This window comes from Apium graveolens, chromosome 9, assembly GCF_009905375.1.
Source record: "Apium graveolens cultivar Ventura chromosome 9, ASM990537v1, whole genome shotgun sequence".
Taxonomy (NCBI): domain Eukaryota; kingdom Viridiplantae; phylum Streptophyta; class Magnoliopsida; order Apiales; family Apiaceae; genus Apium; species Apium graveolens.
The window spans coordinates 151,132,078-151,153,659 of record NC_133655.1 but is presented as its reverse complement, the minus strand read 5'-3'; the positions used below and the strand labels follow the sequence as shown (position 1 = coordinate 151,153,659).

The window sequence follows — 21,582 nt, the reverse complement described above, 5'->3', positions numbered from 1 at the left end:
GGAGAAAGACGAAGTTCTTGATACACCGGAGAAGTTAGATTTTGAGGATTCGGATTCAGGAACTGAGCAGAAAGAACCAGTAAACATGGGAGATCATATTGTTCAAGCTGATCCAGCTCTTATGGATTTTTCTCGGCCTAAAATTGATGACATTCAGTCAAGCATCCTTCATCCGGCTATTCAAGCTAACACCTTTGAAATCAAGCCGGGCACTATTCAGATGGTGCAGAATTCTGTTTCTTTTAGAGGAGCGGCAACTGAAGACCCCAACATGCACATAAGGAATTTTGTCGAGATCTGCAGCACGTTTAAGTATAATGGCGTGACTGATGAGGCTATCAAGTTGAGGCTTTTCCCATTCTCACTGAGGGATAAGGCTAAAGACTGGTTACATTCTGAACCAGCTGGGTCAATCACTACGTGGCAAGATCTTGCGCAAAAGTTTCTGGTGAAGTTTTATCCAATGGCAAAGACTGCTGCTATGAGGAGTGCTCTTACTCAGTTTGCGCAGCAACCTACAGAATATATGTGCGAGGCTTGGGAACGCTACAAGGAAATGTTGAGAAAATGTCCACATCATGGAATGCCGGATTGGATGGTAATCACTGGTTTTTATAATGGTTTGGGGGCTCAATCTCGGCCCATGCTCGATGCAGCAGCTGGAGGCGCCTTATGGGCTAAAAGCTATACTGAGGCGTACAATCTTATTGAGACGATGGCTGCAAATGAGCATGAAAACCCAACTCAGAGGATGACATCAGGCAAGGTAGCAGGTATTCTGGAAGTTGATGCAGCCACCGCTATTGCAGCCCAGCTCCAAGCGCTATCAATGAAGGTTGATTCTTTGGCTACGTATGGAGTTAATCAAATAGCTATGGTTTGTGAGCTTTGTGCAGGTTCTCATGCTACGGATCAGTGTTCTCTTGTCAACGAATCTGTTCAGTATGTGAATAATTATCAGCGACAACAGCAGCCTGTGCCAGCGACCTATCATCCTAACAACAGAAATCATCCAAGTTTCAACTGGGGAAATAATCAGAATGCTATTCAGCCACCATATCAGCAAGGAGTGAGTAAACAGTTTAACCCACCTGGATTCCAGCAACCACAGCAGTATGCTACAAGACAATCATATCCTCAACAGGGAAGTGCAGCTGCACCTACTAGTGCTGATTTTGAGGAACTTAAGCTGTTGTGCAAGAGTCAGGCGGTTTCTATCAAGACCTTGGAAAATCAAATCGGTCAATTAGCCAATGCAGTGCTCAATCGTCAACCTGGCACTCTTCCCAGTGACACGGAAGTACCAGGCAGGAAGGAAGCTAAAGAGCAAGTCAAGGCTATTACCTTAAGGTCTGGAAAAGTAGCTGATGCTGAAAAGGCAAAAGAAGTCGAAGCTGAAGTTCGAGATGAAGAATCTAAGCAAAGGGAGAAAGCGGCGGAACCAAGGAAGACTACTGTTGAACACACTCTGCCTGAGGCTAATACAGGGGAGAAACAGCTCTATCCTCCACCACCTTTTCCTAAGAGATTGCAGCAACAAAAGCTGGATAGACAGTTCGGGAAGTTTCTGGAGGTGTTCAAGAAACTTCACATCAATATACCTTTCGCTGAGGCTCTGGAACAAATGCCTAGTTATGCGAAGTTTATGAAGACTATTCTTTCAAGGAAGGTGAAACTGGATTACCTTGAAACCGTTGCTCTCACGGAAGAATGCAGCGCGGTTCTGCAACAAAAGTTACCACCAAAACTGAAAGATCCAGGAAGCTTCACCATTCCTTGCACCATTGGCAATCTAACTTTTGACAAGTGCCTTTGTGATTTGGGAGCAAGCATTAATCTGATGCCGTTGTCGATCTTTAAAAAGCTGGACCTACCCGATCCAAAACCCACATACATGTCGCTACTGGCCGTACCTTGATAGATGTGCAAAAAGGAGAACTTACTATGCGAGTTCAAGATCAGGATGTGACCTTCAACGTATTCAAGGCAATGAAATTTCCTACAGAAGATGAGGAGTGCTTAAAAGTGGATGTGATTGATTCTGCGGTTACTTCGGAACTCGATCACATGCTAATGTCTGATGCATTGGAAAAGGCCTTAGTGGGGGAATTTGACAGTGATGATGAAGATAGCAACGAGCAATTACAATATCTGAACACTTCTCCCTGGAAGCGAAAGCTAGATATACCATTTGAATCTCTTGGTACCATCAAATGCATAAGTGGCTGAGTGGCAGTCCAGCATAATCTCTTGGTGCAGAGTCCGAGTGTTATTGCAGGTACACTTTTGGTGAATTCCGTAATTTCAAAAGTATTAATTGATTCTGGAGCTACTCGTTCATTTGTTTCTGAAGAATTTCTTGATAAGTTACATTGTGAAATCAAATGGTTGGGTGAAACGTTAATTATAAAATTAGCGAATGACGACCAAGTTCCGGTAGATCGAGTATGTCCTGCGTGTGATATAGAAATAGCCGGACATCATTTTTCGGTAGATTTAATTCCTTTTAAGCTAGGAGAATTCGATATTATCTTGGGAATGGATTGTTTAGCATGTCATAACGCTCAGATAGATTGCGCGAATAAGAGAGTCAAATTGCGAACTGCGGAAAATGCAACGGTAATATTCAAAGGCGAAAAACAGCAGAAGAAATTTCTTACTGTGATGCAGACTAAACGATTGCTTCGACAAGGATGTGAGGCATACATAGCTTATGTGTTAGATACTGAAAGAGGAAGTCCTAGAATAGAAGATATTCCAATTGTGTGCGAGTTTCCAGACGTCTTTCCAGACGAGCTTCCAGGGTTACCACCAGATCGAGAAATTGAGTTCACAATTGATCTAGCACCAGGTACAGAACCAGTTTCGAAAGCTCCATATCGGATGGCTCCAGTCGAAATGAAGGAATTGTCAACGCAACTGCAAGATCTTCTAGACCGAGGCATCATACGACCTAGTGTATCCCCATGGGGTGCACCGGTGTTATTTGTGAAGAAGAAGGACGGCAGCATGCGATTATGCATTGACTATAGTGAACTGAATAAACTCACTATCAAGAACAAGTATCCCTTACCGAGAATCGATGATTTGTTCGATCAGCTAAAAGTAGCAGCATGGTTTTCAAAAATAGATTTGCGATCAGGCTATCATCAATTGAAGATTAAAGCTGAAGATATTCAAAAGACTGCGTTTCGTACAAGATATGGGCATTACGAGTTTTTGGTAATGGCATTTGGTCTGACAAACACGCCAGCAGCATTCATGGATTTGATGAACATAGTATTCAAGAAAAATTTGGATAAATTCGTGATTGTATTCATTGATGACATCTTGATTTACTCTAAGTCAGAAGAAGAGCATGCAGAACACTTGAGAATAGCTTTGGAAATTTTGAGGAAAGAGCAATTATACGCAAAATTTTCGAAATTTGAATTCTGGTTAAGAGAAGTACAATTTCTAGGGCATATTATCAGTAGAGAAGGCATCCAAGTCGATCCAGCGAAGATTGAAGCTGTGTTAAATTGGGAAAGACCAAGGACGCCGATAGAAGTTCGAAGTTTCTTGGGATTGGCAGGATATTATCGAAGGTTTGTCAAAGATTTTGCGAAAATAGCAACGCCGCTGACCAAGTTAACTCGAAAAAGTGAAAAGTTTGAATGGAGTGATAAGTGTGAAGAAAGTTTTCAAGAGCTGAAAAATCGGTTAGTAACCGCATTAGTACTTGTATTGCCAGACGAGCTAGGAAATTTCGTCATTTTCAGCGACGCTTCGTATCGCGGGTTAGGATGTGTACTGATGCAGCACGGTAACGTCATCGCATATGCTTCGAGATAACTTAAACCTCATGAACAAAAATATCCCACTCATGATTTGGAATTGGCAGCGATCGTATTTGCGTTGAAGCTTTGGAGACATTGTCTCTACGGTGAAAAATGTGAAATTTACACAGATCATAAAAGTCTAAAGTATATCTTTACGCAAAAGGAGCTGAACATGCGACAACGTCGATGGCTGGAATTGATAAAGGATTACGACGTCACGATTAGTTATCATCCAGGGAAAGCAAATGTTGTAGCAGATGCACTGAGCAGGAAAGAAAGATTGAATCGGTTAACTTCGTGTGAAGACTTAATCAAGGAATTCGACAAATTGGAAATTGAGATTCATATTCCCAATGAATCTGCAGAAGCTATCTACACTATGACTTTCCAACCGGAATTGTTAGAAAAGATTCGCCGCTGTCAAAATGAAGTGATGAGTCAAGATGACGACCTGACGGGAGAAGAAATCACAACTCAGAAAGATAATGAAGGAATTTTATGCTTTGCGTCGAGAATCTGGATCCCTAACGTAGTAGAATTAAAAGAAGAAATAATGCGAGATGCGCACAATTCGAAGTATTCCATTCATCCAGGAAGTACAAAAATGTATCGTGATCTGAAAGAAAACTTCTGATGGCCGAACATGAAGAAGGAAATAGCTGAATGGATAAGTAAATGCTACACATGCCAGCGAGTTAAAGCGGAACATCAACGTCCGAGTGGATTATTGCAACCATTAGACATTCCAGAATGGAAATGGGAACATATAGCGATGGATTTTGTGGTAGGACTACCAAGGACAAAGGAAAATCATGATGCGATATGGGTAATCATTGACAGACTCACGAAGTCGGCACATTTTCTACCAATCAATGAAAGATTTTCAATCGACAAGCTAGTGCACATATATCTCAAAAAAATTGTGATGCGACATGGAGTTCCAGTATCTATCGTGTCTGATCGAGATCCTCGTTTCAACTCAAGATTTTGGAGATAATTTCAAGAATGTCTTGGAACTAAATTGAACATGAGTACCGCTTATCATCCGCAAACCGACGGGCAAAGTGAAAGAACTATCCAAACGATTGAAGACATGCTACGAGTTTGTGCGATCGATTTTGAAGGCAGTTGGGATGAACATCTACCCCTAGTGGAATTTTCTTATAATAACAGTTATCACGCCAGCATTGGAATGCCACCGTATGAAGCATTGTACAGGAGAAAATGCAGATCACCAGTATATTGGGATGAAGTTGGAGAACGCAAAATTTTGGGTCCAGAACTAATTCAACAGATGAAAGAAAAGATTGAACTCATTCGAAAATGACTCGATGCAGCGCAAAACAGGCAACGCAAATATGCAGATCAAGCCAGGAAAGATATAGACTATCAGGAAGGAGAAAATGTACTACTCAAAATATCGCCATGGAAAGGATTAACCAGATTTAGCAATAAGGGTAAATTGAAACCACGATACGTTGGACCGTTTGAAATTTTGAAGAAAGTGGGAAAAGTTGCATACGAATTAGCTTTACCGCCTCATATGCAGCATATTCACAATGTGTTTCACGTGTCCATGCTTAAGCGATATAATCCTGATTCTAGGCATGTAATCGAGTATGAATCGATAGAAATCCAACCTGATTTGTCTTTTATAGAACAGCCGGTAAGAATTTTAGATCGGCGAGAGAAAGTGTTAAGAAATAAGTCTGTATATTTAGTGCGAGTGTTGTGGAGAAATCCTATGGTTGAAGAATCAACCTGGGAACTCGAAAGTGAAATATTAGAGAAATACCCTCATTTGTTTTCATAGAAGATTCTGAGGACAGAATCCTTTTAAGGGGGGAAGGATGTAACGACTGAGAACTTTACATTTATATTATATCATGATTATAATAAAATATGTGAATTAATGTGTCATTTATGTGTGATTATTTGATAAACCCTAACTGTTACGTGATACGTGTATTCCATGTCATTTATGTATTTTTAAGGTATTTTTCAGATATTTTATTATGCATTTATAGGTTTTATTTCAAACGTTTTACGACCCAAACGATGATTTTAAAGCCAGTATTTCAAATAAAATAATGGGCCTTATTTTTCATCAAATGGCTTTTACAATCGCCTTGTTCTGAACATCTAGATAATTTATAAATTTTCCCGTTTTGCGAAAAATGATTTTTCCGGGCCCCATTGGGTGTCAAAAACCCCACAAAAATCATATTTTTATTTTTATAAAATTATAGGACTTTCATTTATATTATTTCTTTGCATTTTTGCATTATTCACAATTTTTGGGAATTTTTGGCATATATATTGCATATATAAAATATTTATAAATTAAATTTTAATACTCAAAAAATTATAAAAATTAGGGCCCAATATTTTTATTTAATGTATAATTAGCCCCTTAATTTTAATTAGGAGTATTATTTTTACTACTATAAATAGCCTAATTTTTATTTAATTAATTATAATTAATCATTAAAATCTGCAAAATTACCAAAAATTCTCTGAAATCGGGTCGGGAAGAACAGGTTCGGGTTGAAGAATCAAGTCGTGATTTCTCACTGATTACAGCATCAAATCGTGTGATTCAAGTACTCAAATCGAAGGTTTTGATCCGTTCTTTCTGTTTCTTGCATCAATTTCACGTTTTATTGCATCGTTTTTGATTTTTGATTTCTAGGGTTTATGTTCGAATTAGGGATTTTTGATTCTGGGGTTATTTTGATGTTTTGATGATTGATATAGCTTTGTTAGATGATTTACAGTCGATTCATGGTATTTAATTGAACAAACGATGCTTGGATAGTGATTCACGAATTCTAGGATTTAGGTCGAATTTTCAAAACATAACTCGATGATTTCTGTGAATCTTTGGTTCCTGAAAGTTTAGGGCTTTGATTGTATGTATTCATAGCTTTAATTTGCACTATTAAACGTTTGATTTTATGTACGATTCTGCAAATTCGATTTTTGGCCGGAGTTTATGTCGATTTCGCCGGAGAAGTTGATTCAGGAGTTATTCTGTGATGTTTTGGCCGTGGTTGGATTGCTGTATTGATTTGCAATGAAAAGCACTCAAAAGCAGCACCAAACGGTGTAGATTTGGGGCTGATCGGAGCTTGCCCGGACTCCGGGAACTCACCGGAATCTGGAAAAATTCCGGCGTGTTCTTGGTGACCCGTAATCCAACCCGTTTGACCCGTTCAGATTACCCGGTTTTGATCCACCTTGTCAGATGTCTGTTTTCTGACATATGTTTCTGGAAATTATTTTTACTTTTTATTTTTATTAATTTTAAAAATCAGTTTTATTTATTTTGTAAATTGATTAATTAATTATTTAATTAATTGATTTATATTATAAATAATTCTGAATTATTTTCTAAAAATCAGATTGAATTATTTTCATAATTATTATTATTTATTTATTACTTATTAATTATTTAAAAGTGATTAATTATTTTGATAATTAATCAAATAATTTTCAATAAATCATAATAAATTCATTTTAATTTCAAAAATTATAGAAAAATTATTTTTAATTTTGATTTTCTTAAATAATGATTTAAAAATTATTTTTGGGTTTTAAAAATTAGTAATAATTATTTATAATGATTAATAAATGGAATTATCAGTATTTAATTAATAATAATTCAACCGTTAGTCCGTTTTGCGTGAAACGAAAGCCTGTTAACTCAGAAAAATGAATCCTTTTCATTAAAAATAATATCAAAGCTTAATTTCTTTTAGAAGTTAGTTGATTTTGTGACTTGTTTGATTATCAGTCAAGTTACGTGCCGAGACGAGTCCGAAAAATTCCGGAAAAATGGGAAACGAGTCAGATAACGATCAGTTGAGCGATCAGCGAGTCGATTTTGGTTTTAAAAATTATTTTAACCATAAAAATGATTATGTGCTTATGTGCTTATGTGTATTACGTGGTTAATCGAGTCTTACTTGCTTATATGTAATACATGAGTCAGTCATAAGCGCATGGGTAGATGTTAGGATCAGTTTAAAGTCGATTCAAGATGCAAATGAAGTACGACGTGACTTAACCAGTCTATTTTGCCAACAGAAGCTAAGCCAGCCAGGCCAGTTGAGTCGGTAATAGTCCAAGGTGATAGACATAAGTGATTCAATTGTAGTAAGTCACACAGAAGGCAAGTTTTTCCTCTATTCTACTTTCAGAATAGTGATATTGATTCAAATATTTATCACATTTACATTCTCTTGATTATTGTTCTTGATCACTAATATACAATCCCTATTCCTTTGTTCATATTTCATTTCAATTCTTGATTTCTCCGTTTCTTTGAATTCTTGATTCATATTCTGTTGGTAACACATGGAGATTGATATATTCTAGTGTTTGGAATATATCAAAGCATACCGATTATCCCGGTTGCTAAGCAATGGACTGGATAATGATATTTTGGGATTAAGTGTGTCTTAATCCTGAGGACCGGGATGACTGGTGCCTCGACGTGGGCCATAGTGCCTGGGTACCCGACTGGATCTATATATTGAGATATGGATCTGCATTATATTCTGACTGATCAGCAGAATATAGATGCGAACTTGTGTCCAGTTTAGTTTATTTGTACTCGCCAGTAATGGCCTTCTTTCTATTCTCGTGAGGTTATATCTTGGCAGATATACCTGGGATGGCGGGTTCATTTAAAATGCTTTAACACTGTTTATATGTTTGTGGACTTGTTGAGCAACTTTTGGCTCACCCCTTTTGTTGTTATTCACCTTATTGTTTTCAGTTAAGAAGGAATATGAAACCAATCAGGACTCGAGTGGTAAAGAAGCGAGTCAAGCCTCGGGATCCTCTTATACCCAAGGTGTTGATCCCAATCCAAGAAGAAAGCTTTGAGTTGCCCGAGCAGGTGGAGTGTTGATAGATAGTAGGTGTGTGTGTTTGAATAAAAATTGAACTTAGCTTAAAATGAATTAGATAATCGTTTGTAATAAAGAGAGTTTGTGAGACTTTGAATGTTGGTTTGTAATAAAAGTAGTTAGTGGTTCTCGTTTTCATACTTCAACCTAAAAAGATCCTGGTTAGTGTTAAAGGGGTTTAATTTTATTTCTTTATTAATTATTAATCAGATTGTACAGGTTTGGTGATTAGCTAGTAACCCCCAGACTTATACCCCGGGTCTGGAGGGCGTTACAATACTGCCTGCTACACTCAGAATATTTCTTTGATTAATCAAGCAAAATGTATGACACCCTACAAATTGTTCAAGAACAAGAAACCTAAATTTTTTTCATATCTTTGGCTGCAAATGTTTTATCTTGAGGAATCAAATTTGATCAACATGGGAAGTTTGATGCTAAAGCAGATGAAGGAATTTTTGTTGGATATGCTGTGGGAAAAACATATAGAGTCTACAATCTTAGAACCAACATTGTTATGGAATCAATACATGTTGTGTTTGATGATAAAAAGATTGAAGGACTACAAGATGAAGATTCTCATGAAAGCCTCAAGTTTGATAATATGGAGATGGTTAGTGATAACAGTGATGATGAAAGTGATCAAGAAACAGTGAATAAGGATAATACAGAAAAATCTACAACTAATGAAGCACATAATTCAACATCTGTCGAGTTGCAAAATGCTTCATCCGTCGGGAGACAATCTGCCTTATCCATCGGGAGACAATCAGCTTCATCCATCGGGATACAAAGTGCACCATCCATCGGGTCATCAAGAGAAGCTGAAAGTCAGAATAGATCACGTATAGAAAGCTCTCCTCTCTCAAATCAAAGATTCACAAACTCAGGGGGAGTTTCTAATAATCTAAACTTAGTCATACATCAAGACAACAATGGGGCCTCTTCATCTAGAGCTAACCTACCTTAACAAAGAAAATGGACTAAAGATCACCCTTTTGAGCTTATCATTGGTGATGCATCTTCTGGAGTTCAAACAAGGAGAGCAACTCAAGAAGAATGTCTATGTAACAGCTTCCTATCTAAGGAAGAACCAAAGAAGGTAGAAGAAGCTTTGTTAGATCCTGATTGGATTTTAGCTATGCAGGAGGAGCTAAACCAATTTGAAAGGAACAAGGTATAGAAGCTGGTACCCAAGCCCAAAGGAAAGAATCCAATTGACACCAAATGGGTATTCAGAACAAGATGGATGCAAATGGCATAGTAGTCAGGAACAAAGCTAGATTGGTTGCTAAGGGCTATTGTCAACAAGAAGGAATAGATTTTGATGAAACTTTTTCTCCTGTTGCAAGACTTGAAGCCATCAGAATTTTCTTAGCCTATGCAGCTCATGCCAATTTTAAGTCTATCAGATGGATGTCAAAAGTGCTTTTCTGAATGGAGATTTGGAGGATGAAGTCTATGTTAGTCAGCCTCCTGGTTTTGAAGATCCAAATTTCCCAAATCATGTCTACTATCTTTTGAAAGCACTTTATGGACTGAAGCAAGCACCTAGAGCCTGGTATGACACTTTATCAAAGTTTTTTTCTGGAAAATTACTTCGCAAGAGGTATAGTTGATAAAAATTTATTCTTTAGAAATGTTAATGGCTCTAGTATACTTGTTCCATTTATGTAGATGATATTATTTTTGGCTCTACAGATGAAAAAGTTTGCAAAAAGTTTGCCAAATTGATGCAAAGTATGAAATGAGCATGATGGGAGAACTAACTTACTTTCTTGGTTTACAAGTTAAGCAAGTTAGTGATGGAATATTCATTAGTCAAACTAAATACATTCATGGTCTTTTAAAGAAGTTTGATCTAATGGATTGCACATCTACAAAAACTTTCATGGCCACTGCAACTAAGCTTGAATTAAACACTACTGAAAAGTCTGTGGATATTTTAAGTTAGGGGCATGGTTGGCTCACTTCCGTACTTAACGGCTAGTAGGCCAGATATAATGTTTGATACTTGTCTTTGTTCTAGATTTCAGGCTGATCCTAGAGAATCTCACCTAGTAGCTATTAAGAGAATTTTCAGATATCTCAAGGGAACACCAAAACTTGGCATTTGGTACCCTAGAGATTCTGGTTTTGATCTAACTGAACAAGTTTGTGTCCTGGTTCAGTAAAAAGAAAAATTAAGTTTTTACTTCTACAGCTAAAGCTGAGTATATTGCTGCTGGTAGTTGCTGTGCACAGATTTTGTGGATGAAAACCAATTGTTGGACTATGGTCTACAAGTGGATAGAATTCCCATTTTCTGTGATAACACAAGTGCAATTGCCATCACTGAAAATCCAGTGCAACATTTAAGAACAAAGCACATAGACATCAAATACCACTTCATAAGGGAACATGTGATGAATGGTATTGTGGAACTTCATTTTGTTCCAAGTGAAAAGCAGCTTGCAGACATATTTACCAAGCCACTTGATGAATCCGCCTTTTCAAGTTGGTAAGTGAGTTAGGTATACTTAATTATTCTTGAATCATTTTATATATTTTGCAAGTTGTTATGCAGCCAGAAATTTAATTAATTTTTCTGCATTGGATGAAATTTTGGCTAAGTCAAAATTTATATCCCGGCGGATGATCATTATCCATCGAGTTTGATCATCCGTCGGAATATTAATTATTAATAAAAACAATTATTTTTCTGGAATATTTTATAACTCGACGGATAATTGATTTATCCTCATCCGTCGAATTGCCTCAATCCTAGCCGTTACAACTCTGAGCATTATCCATCGAGTATACTTAAAGTTTGTAAGCATGACACGACAGATAAGTGACAGAATTTTTACAGTTTGTTTATTTTTAAATGGCTATTTTGGACAATTTTTATTGGTCACTTTAATTTACTTTATTATTTTTGTCCGTTTATTTCTGAGATAGTATAAAAGATAAATTTATTTTCATTCTATTCTTTTATCATTCTCAATATTCAATTGCTCTAACTTCTTTCTTCCTCAAAAGCAATCACTCTCTCTGCAAATTTCAATCTCTAACAATGGCACCAGTCGTCAAAATCATGTCTCAAACTGGGTACATCTATGAAAAGAACAACTTCACAGCTCTACTGAACAAGGAGATTCAACAGTCTGGAAGTTACCACAAAATGATGGATTTTGTGAAAGGCTGCAAACTCAACTATGCTATGCTGGAATCTCCCACCATCTATTGTGAGGTTGTAGAGGAGATATGGACAACTGCAGTGTACAACTCAACTGATAAGACCATCACATTCACTCTTAAAGTTAAGCAGTTTTGCATTAACAGTGATATTGTCAAAGCATGCTTTAGAATTCCTGATAATACTGTTACTGCTCCACACACAGACACTGATATTGTTAACATGCTAAACTCCATGGGCTATGCACTTACTACCTCTAAATTAAGTGAAAGTAGAAGGTTGGGTCTTAGGAAAGAATAGAGTTATCTGTGTGATGTGGTAACTAAAATGTTTTCTGGTAAAATTAGCAACTTTGACTCTATCAACATATCCATGCTTAACATGCTTTACATGCTAGTTACTGATAAGTATTTCAATTTCAGTGACTTGGTTTTGTTTGAGTTAGGCTTTAAGTTAGGAGAACTCAATAAGAGAGGTAAAAATGTCTATTATGCTAGATTTTTCATGATGCTTGCTAACCATCTCATTGAGAATATTGTGATTGAGAACCCAACCAACAAGCTGAATTGTTGGGTTCAAGAAAGAAGAATAATTGCAGTTCTTAATAGAACAGACCGCCAAAAAGAGGTGCCCCTCTTCTATTTCCCAGTTATGGAGGGACCTCAGGTAAGTGAGGTAATTTCTATTGTCTCCACTCTTCTAACCTCACACATTTCTTTTCCTTAAAATGTAGCAATGGCATCTGTGTCAATGACCAAACAGATGCCTACCCAAGCTACTAAATCATAAATTTTAAATTCCAAATCTAAGAAAGTCCCCTCTGGTTTCTTTCAAAAGAAACTAGTTGAAAAATCCACTAAACAAAAAGTGGGGAGTGTGAAGGTGGGTGAAAAAGGTGAGGGATAGGGTGAAAATCAAAGAAACCCTAAGGATAAGGATGGAGAGAAGAGTGTACCCAAACCTAGCCACACCATAGTTTCCCAACAAACTGTGGTTGTTAATAAGGAAATAAGCTCTTTACTAGTTTCATCCTCCCAAAAGGATGTCACTATTGAAACAAGCTCCTAACCAGGAGCATAGGTCAAAAGGGGTAGGGACACTAGCTCACCACAAACTTATGCTAGAAAGAAAAGATCAAAAACCCTTGGGGATGCATAGGGCACACACACAGTGCAAATTGGAGCTAAAGACCCATTCACTGCACCATCTCAAAGTCAGATTGATGTGGCTCCAATAAATGTGGAGTCACATCCAAAATCTCTCATAATTGAAGCACCTGATATACCAAATTCTCCCATACACTCACTGGATGTTGATATGATAAATACATCACTTCCAAATTCTCCATCTTTAACTCTCTTGGAGAAGCCAAAAATCCAAGCAAGTGAACATCATCTTTTAGATGATTTGTTGGCTCACTTGCCATTTCTTTCTGAGACTGTTTAAACTTCTGTGCCTAAATTATCATCAATCTGCACAGAGTCGACAATAGTCTCCACTCCAAACTCATTTATTTCTTCTATCCCGATGGATATTCATCATCCGTCGAGTAGTGATTGTATCCCAACGGATAAGCCTAACAGCAGTCATCCGTTGGATAGCCAAACTACTATCCCGATGGATATTCCTCATCCGTCGGGTGTCTCTGCACAACTTAAAATTTCTTCAATTCTCACAAGTGCAGAAGACTTAGTAGTAATACAATCACTCTTAGGACTGAGGGAAGGGAGTGAATTGAGTGAGAGTCTGGGTTGCTCCCAGGAAAAGGAGAGAATAAGAGTGAATAAATGCAGTCCATTTCTTCAGGACTGGCAAGAGTGAGTGAGAGGAGTCCCACCTTAGATGGTGAAGGTGAGGGTGTGAGGGTGGGGAGCCAAGGGGAGCCCTTGCTGTAAAAAGAGAGAGAAATTGAGAGAAATGCAGGTACAGGAGATATAAGGATGGACATCATTGCTAGTGAGTCAATGAATACCAATGATGCAGACATAGAGAAACTATCTCAACAGAATCAAGTTGTTATAAGTTCCATCTCTTTGGATGCTGAGGCATTTAGTCATCATGTTCCAACATATCAAATTTTGGCTGGACAGGACAATGAAAATGCAGAAAGAATGCTGAACTTGGTGCACACCACCCAGTCAATGCAAATAGTTAAGGATGCCATCACAGCTATGCCACCTAGAGCTGATGATGATGTTGACTATGGGACTTGGGAATCTGCTGATTTCTTTGGAGATGATGGTGAAGATGAGGAGCTCATGAACATAAGGGGAGAAGCAAGCACCAGCTCTAGATCAGGCCTTCCTTCATGGGCATTCTCCAAGGACTGTGATCTTTAACATTTCAAGGTCACTCTCATTCATCAAATCCAGGAAATACATAATGTTATTCAATCTACAACAGATGCAGGTACCAGGCAGCTCTTATAGGCACATCTAAATTCTCTGCAACTATCAAATCCAAGGCCTCCAACATAACCAGGATATCACTTCTATCAAGACAGAGATCAATCAAGTAAAGAAGGATATTTCTGAAAGATTAGATGCCAAACTTCCAGAAGCCACAATAATTGATATTAAAAGACAGCTAAGGAAGAACACTGATCTTGCAACCAAGGTGGATTCCTTGGATAAAAGAGTGACTGTTATGGAAGCCTCTCTAACAGCTATACATCTACATCAAGCACATCAAACAGACTTGTTCCAAAAGCTAGTGGCAACACAAACCTCTTCCTTTACTCAACTTGCTGATAACAAAAAGGAGGAGAAAGAAAGTGCTATTGTCCCAATCAGTCAAGAGGGATCAAGGAGTAAGGGGGAGCAGAAAGTACTAAACATCCAAGTCAGCAAAGTAATTATGCCAACAATTGCTTTCACAAAGCCACCAGCCATAGACAGTATTGATATCATAAATCTGGAAGCAGCAAAACTGAACACAGATGACAAACTGCTAAAGATTGATGTAGCAGTAGCTGAGAAGGAATTGAAAGAAAAATGGAGAAAGATAGATGCAGAAATTCAACAAAAGTTTGGGCCAATTCAGAAGCCAAACAAAAATTCATTCATCACTCTCAAGTCAAGAACATTTCTGTGAAAGAAATGAGTATAAATTATCTGAAAAAAGGCCAAACATCTTGCATTAAAACTCCAAAAGCAGATTTCATCATGAGGCCTAAAAGAAACTATTCAAATTTTTCATACAAGAATCCTATGGATACCGTGTATGAGACACCTAGGCCAGATGAGAAGAAGCTGTTGGCTAGGTCAATTGCCTCCTACAAAGATCCAGCTGATTTAGTGCTCAAAAGAAGATTAGCCAAGATTTACAGAAATGGTAAAGAAATTTGTGTGGTGGCTAGTCACCCCATGTTTGTGGAAGCTAAGAAGGAAGAGAAAGAGGGAATCAGGCAAGAAAAAAAGCAAACTGCTCTGGATGCTAAAAAGCTCAAACAAAAGAAGAAGCAAGCTGCTATCTTGGCCAAGCTTCAAGTTGTAAAAACCACAACAGAAATTCCTGCACAACCAACTGTAATTGCTGAACCTAAGGATCAGAAAGTGCAAGAAGAACCACAGCAGAAAAGAAGATTCAGATACAAGCTCCATTCCAAGAGAAAATTGGACTTTAATGATGAAGAAATGGAAGATAATATTCCAAAAAATTCCAAAACTACAACTCAAGCATCAAAACCCTCAGTGGTATTTGAAGAATTTAAGGTGGTGGATCCAATAGGAATATACATGGTGAGCCCATAATTCCTAAGGATGAGCCAGTGGACTGGGATAGTTTGCCCATTCCTGAGCTAAACTTTCCTATATTCAAGAAAAATAAGACAAAGACAAGAGCTAGCAAGATAGTGAAACCAGTGATTCTCAAATCCAAGACCCTAGTCAAATCTAAATCCACGGTCAAAAAAGGAGATATGTTGTACATCTGTGACATCAAAGAGTTTTCTGACATTAACCTCTACTTAGATGAACTGGAAGAAGTTAGAGGAATTGATGCTCATAGACATCCCCCTGAAAGACTGGTATTCAAATACAAGGGAGGAAAAGAGATCATATGGCCACTTCATAGGATTCTCCTAGAAATCCAATCTGTGCTAATAAAGATCTACTCATCTTTCAAGAAGAACTTTGGATACAATATGACAGCTAGAAGATAAGTTCTAAAGAATATTGAGGAGCTGAGGAGTAATAGAGCCAAAGATGCACTCCCAAAAACTCTATCTATTCTCTTCACAGGAAATAGAATGCATTTGAGGCCTTATTGGTTGATGTAATTCATGGATGGAAAGGGAGTTAGAAGATTTTTCAGATTGGAGGACCAATTGAGTATCTCTAGCAATGAGACTCTATTGGAAATGCAAGGAATGCTAGATCTCTCAGAAGCTGATGAACTTGAATTCCACAGACAATTCAAGAACCAGATTGAAGAGAACAACATAAGGCTTGGGAAGAAACCTAGACAATTAAGGAAATAGACTTATTTGCTCAGACTAGAGGAGCACCATGATAATGATTGTGAGCTATTCTTTGTATACTTTGCATTGTTCAATTTTTAGTAAATATTGCAGCATTTATCAGTTTTATCTACTATTTCCAATTTGTATTCTTAGTGTGTTTTATTATCATCAAGTTTCTCTTAATTTATAGCTACAATTCTAGTAGACATAAATTGGGGGATATTGTTAGGAATATGTTACGAACTTGATGATAAATCATACAAAACATATTAGTTGATTTAACTTAGTGAATTTTGTAGCACTCGACGGATGATCAAATATAGTCCCGATGGATGATTCAATATAGTCCCGACGGATGATGATTTGATATTCATCGAGTGAGTAGCTTATGTAATAATAAGTATTGTAGCATATTTCTGCAAATAACTTTGTGTAGATTTTGTAGTAGCATATAAGTCATGTTGACTACTAGTAGATATGCAGAATAGGTTGATTAATTATAAATATAAGATGTCTTGTAATTCTGTATAAGTGAAATGGAGTTAAGTGTTAAATAGCTACCCGACGGATGATCAACAAAGCTATCTGACGGATGATCAACAAGCTACCCGACGGATAACAAGAATGTACCTGACGGATTATCAATTCAAATATCTGTTGATAGTGACAACACAGTCACATGCGTTGGGTGTTTGCAAAAGGAATATGGCAGCCTGTTTAGCAGGTAATTGAGAACAAAGAAGCATTACCATTTTTATGCAAGTGATGAAGATTTTCAAAGATGTTGGAATAGAGTAATGAAGCAGCATGGAGTTAGACTTGATAGGCTTTATTTTATTATCCTGTCTTATTACCATGTAAACTTGGTAATGTATAAACCAAGTGTAGCTAGTAGAACAAACAACTAAGCAAACACCTTTTAGAAGAGAAATAGAAAAAGCTGTAAGTGTTAAGAATTTCTCTGTAGTTTTTTTGTTCATTTGTAAAGAAGCTGTGAGCCAATTTGAGCTTCACAGAGTTCTCAAATCGATATATATATATATCTGGTGGATACATTCAAATCCACTAGAAAGTTTTAAAGACTTGTGTTTTTATTACTTTGTATTTGATTTACTTAATTCCTTATTCTGCACTTTGCAAATCAAAACACTTATATATATATATATATTGAGTTAGAACATTTTTATAAATCTTGAAAAGAAGCCAAAATTACATTCAACCCCCTTCTATAATTCTTGTTGTATTGTTAGGGAATAACAACTTGCCAACAAAAGATTCGGATATGAAAGATCTAGTGGCTCCGGAATCAAATAGCACTTTAGCTTTGACGTTGTTGACAGAAAGCGTACATGCCACAACTTCAGAACTCTGAACAGCATCCTTGATATTCATGTTGAATGTCCGGGCCTTAGCAGAATAGGAAGGAGGAAACACTGGAGTTGCAGAATCAGATGGTTGATTTGAAGGTAGTTGAAGAATTGGAACAGAAGATGTCATTGCTTGATTGTAAGGGGTGGTCGTCAATTACATCAACTTGTTGTTTCCGGGGATCTTGCAATTCCTCGATAAGTTTCCAGTCTTTCCACACTTAAAGCATGTAACAGGAGGCTTCGGGTTTCGACACTCATTCATATAATGACCTTTCAAATTGCACTTGTAACAAATGATGTCAGCCTTATTGCAGTGACCCATGTGTCTCTTGTGGCAGAATTTACACTCCTGATTTATTGATTGTTGGGGTCTTTGTTCACTTGGCCCTTGAATCCTATTCTTCTGACTCTTATTATCACCTTTCTTAAAGCTTCAGGGTCCTCCTTGATTCGATATCCAAACTTCTTGAAATTCCTTCCACTTTGGCTCCCTTGAGCCGGTCCTTCTCCATTACTGTTGAACTTCCTTTTCTTACTCTCTTTCTCCTTCAAATTTTGATCACTTTCTCCTTCAATTACCATCACCTTCTGGACCACTTCCGCATATGTGTTCAATTCAAAGGCAGCCACTCTGCTTCGTAGCCAAGGCTTCAATCCTTGTTGAAATCTCTTCGCTCGCTTTTCATCCGTGTCCACATAATCTCCAACAAACCTAGCCAACTCAGTGAATTTCTTAACTGTACTCTCCTATAGTCATTCCTTTTTGCTTCAATTCAAAGAACTTCAATTCCATTTGAGTCTGCATATACCTCGGGAAATACTTGCCTAAGGAAATCTTCTTGAATCTATCCCAAGTGATAACTTCCTCTTCTTCTAAAGCACAGGCTGAGTCCCACCAATAGTTCGCTTTATCTTTCAGGAAATAAGACACATAGTCGACCTTCTTTTCTTCACTTACAACCGCTAACGTGAAAGCTTTCTCCATCTCTTTAAGCCATAATTGGGCTTCTATAGGGTCTTGAGTTCCACGTAACTCCGGTGGTTTCACAGCTTAAAATGATTTCAAAGTTGTAGGGGTTGATGGTGGTGGAGGTAGTTGTTGTTGAAGTTGTTGCTGAAGGAGTTGTTGTTGAGCAAGGGTAATAGATTGTTGGTGAAGTATTTGCATGAGTTGAGTCAAGTTGGGTGGTGGATCTTCATGATCCCCGGTATTGGTGTTGCGAGTTCTACGAGGAGGCATGATTCTGAATGTACACAAGAAAGGTTTATTCAAAGTTCAATATTTGCAAACATAGGTTATAACAAAGGTAAATATCAAGTAATAAGGTCTCGTTCAAGGAATATTTTAGGGAAAGATTTGACATGATCAAGTTCTAAAAGAATCGATATAATTTAAACAACAAGGTTCTATTTAAGCAAGTATATAGCACTGTAATGAGATGGAAATATTATGGAGATAATCAAAGTGCGGATTTAACATTAGTTCGAATGAAAAGTGTGAATAAAGTACGAACAGGAAATAAAGTGCAAATAAAGTCTTCCCGAAACAATCCGGGTACAAGGTACAAATGGAAATCAAAGTACTAAACAACAACGATACTGGAAACAAGTGGTCTATATGATAGTCTAAGAGGATGGTGGTGGGGGAACAGGGGCACGGAGACGGTTAATCACTCGGCGGAGCTCATCGGCAAAGGCGGTAAGAGTGATCTGACTCTCTCTCTCACGATGGGGAATCATCAATGTCAATCAGTCCTCAGCCATCTGGATGATCTCCTCAAGCTTAGCTATCAGTCGGGGTCGGTCTGGCTCATCATTCGAGTTCTTGTGGTACAACTGGTCCACCCTACGTCGAAAATTCGCGCTCTCCCTCCAGTCGATCAACCGTCAATACCATATTCTCTAAAAAGGGAATGGCACAGTAGAAGGGAATCCGGGAGTTGATGAGGATGATTCCTGGTAAATAGTTATATATATATATACGTGGTTATAAATAACAAGGTCAAAAAACCTATAGATTCTCACGTCCCAAAACCCAAATGATCTAAGTTCATCTTATCCTCTAATTTCCTATCTTATATTCATTTATCCTATGTTGTTCAATGACTTAAACCTGTGGCTCTGATACCAAAACTGTGACGGACCCACACTACTAACTAGCACAAATATGTATAATAATAATTAAACATTAAAGTACTACAAAAGATGGAATATTAAGGCTACAAACCTTATCCACAATCCTCGAATACACAAGAATGAGTTTGAACAACATCTAACATCTTCATTATTACAAATGAAAAATATCTTAAGTCAAATTACTACCAAATTTGAAACCCAAAGTTTACAACCCTTAGGGAACTACTAGTTCCCTACCTGCTCCAACATCTGACGGTAGGCATACCCCGAGTCCCCAGAAGTCTTACGCACGGTTTGCTTGAAACGAACCATCTTCGGGTTTCACTGAAGGGATAACATCAATAACAATATTAATGAGCAAAACACTCAGCAAGTGAATAACAGTATATAACAATGTATCATAACCGTGATAAAATGATAACAGAAGATAAATCAGCAATATGAAATCTCAAATAGAAGATCAAGTTATTATGAGTGAATGGAATTGGAAATCACACAGCGCTATGACCAATGAGGGCTGATCAGCCCACATCAAAGCTCTGAATCACATACCAAGTGATTCACAACCTTTGAGGATCCTTGGCATACATTGGCCATATAAAAACCATCAGGCTCCCTGCTACTGAGGTTTTAACAGTGACTAGCGCCTCAGTTTTATCAAAATATACCATCGAAATCCTTTTAATCAATTCATTTTAATTTAAAAAGGGTTCTTGATCAAGGACAAGATAACAAGGGTTGGTATTATCAAAGTTCAAAAGAAGGAAACGATACTATTGTTTGGGTTTCCAAAGGAAATGATTCTAGGTTTTGAGGGTATTAGGATTCACATGATTTATTAAGTAACTATTGTAGGGTATTCACATGGATATGAGGTAATATGTGAGCAAAAGGAATCAATTCAATTATGAAAGAGATTAACTAGATTCAAGACTTAATCATTAGGTGATGTCAGGGACTTATTAATCTTATTGAAACTGTAGTCATGTATTCACAGGATTTTTAACCACAAGAAACAGAATTATAGAGGTAAGTTGAGAGTTCACTTTCCTGGACTACACTTACTGAGTGCTTGAATTGAATCATCTATGGGCTCCTTTCCTGGCCTCCTACTTAAACCTGTGATAAATAGTATCCTCATTACAACTCTTGCTACTACCCTTTCATGTATACTATAAATATGCATATACATATATACACACTTATATATATACCCATAAATTCTACTAATTTCAAATAATATATGCACCATATAAACCACATAACACATAGCAAGAAATGACATGGCAATTTATTACTTAGTTAATAGTGCATATTTGGATTCTATTTACGACCTTGGTCACTTAGGCATTTAATCACATACATACAATTATCATGACCAATACTACTAATCCTCCTTAACAGACCTCAACTCAACCTAAATTTGGTAAGGCACACTTATGCCTCACCTCAATGACTCACAAATGCAATGCATATTACTAAACTTTACCAAATGCACACCTTGGCACCAATTGTGTGCCTTGGCAAAAATACGAAGTTCTACCCTGGGACTTTGTTAGATTATGACTCCTATGACTTATTATGACTTTAATATAACTCTATAAATTGGTTTGACATCAAGGCCTCACTTAAAAGACAAACATATGCAATACACTTCTCTAAAGCTTCTAAAGGCAACTCTAATGAGGACTCTCGGGTT

The 21,582-nt window shown here is 37.4% G+C and overlaps 1 non-coding gene across 1 annotated transcript; it reads right to left on the bottom strand.

The window, feature by feature from the left end:
* Positions 1-478: 478 nt before the first annotated feature.
* LOC141687783 (small nucleolar RNA R71) lies at positions 479-585 on the bottom strand. Its single transcript, XR_012561266.1, has one exon. It is a non-coding gene; the product is annotated as a small nucleolar RNA R71 (small nucleolar RNA).
* Between the last annotated feature and the right edge of the window lie 20,997 nt (positions 586-21,582).